We start from the raw sequence: 1,064 nt of genomic DNA on the forward strand, positions 1-1,064 counted from the left end.
TCTGCCCCCGACCCTGCATGCTGTTTTAGTGGCGGAAAGGGAGGGCAGCGACAAGAGCAGTAGGGAGAGTTGCTATGGCTGCCAACCTTCCTTCTCTGCCACTAAAATAGAGCGCCGGTGTGGGGCAGAAGCAGCAGCCAGCACCCCCCCCCTTGAGTTAAAGGGCCCGCCAATCAGCTGATTGGCGGGCCCTTTAACTCAGGCAGGAGGCCTCTGCTGTTTCTGGTGCAGCCCTGCCAGCAACCTCTCCATCACCTGGGGGCTCCTTGGGGCCCTAGAATCAGGGGGGCTTGGCAAGAAGTTGGGGGGCTGTTTCCCCACAGCCCCCCTCATAGCTACGGGCCTGGGCAAAATGAGTCTTTGAAATGAAGGCTACAGATAAAGAATCCTCATTTCTTATTAGGACCAATGAATTAGTTTCTACAGAACACAGTTTGGGTATTATGTAGAATTAATATCCAGCTTTGTTCTGTAATTCTGCTGTTTTACAAGGAACCAGTTCATTTCTGTTACTACAAGAGATACACAATAATTGCTGGCCTCTATATATTCTAAAGTAGAGCAGTAATTAATTTTTAGTTCTAAAGATGCTTTGGCACCAGGCAAAATTAAAGCTAATTAATCTTACCCCAAATCACCATTTGGAAATAAGACTTCAATCATGCCATTTTAACATGTTTCTTCATCATATATTCGTTTTCTTTAACGCTGAACCTGTAGATGAGTTTTGTGAAAATCAAAAGCTGGCTCACTATTATGTAATTTTTCGTGACTATTTTTCCTGCTTTCCTAACGGACCGCATCTCTTTCCCTTTTCTTTTTTTTTTGCACGGAATATCCAGTTTAGTGAAAAGTTCTGGCGGTTGTTTGGGGTTTTGCTTCTATTGGATCTACACGGCTATTGTTTTCTATTTCTAACAGGAGATTTAAAGGCTCTTTTTAACTCGGGAGCCGGATTACATCCAAGGAAAGGTTATTCCATTAAGAAAAAAAACAAAGGAAGGTTTTTCTTTTCCTTCTCACGGCAACTCAAACTAGGAGAGCACCGCGTGAAAAAAAAGAGT

This window comes from Heteronotia binoei, chromosome 6, assembly GCF_032191835.1.
Source record: "Heteronotia binoei isolate CCM8104 ecotype False Entrance Well chromosome 6, APGP_CSIRO_Hbin_v1, whole genome shotgun sequence".
NCBI classification, from domain to species: domain Eukaryota; kingdom Metazoa; phylum Chordata; class Lepidosauria; order Squamata; family Gekkonidae; genus Heteronotia; species Heteronotia binoei.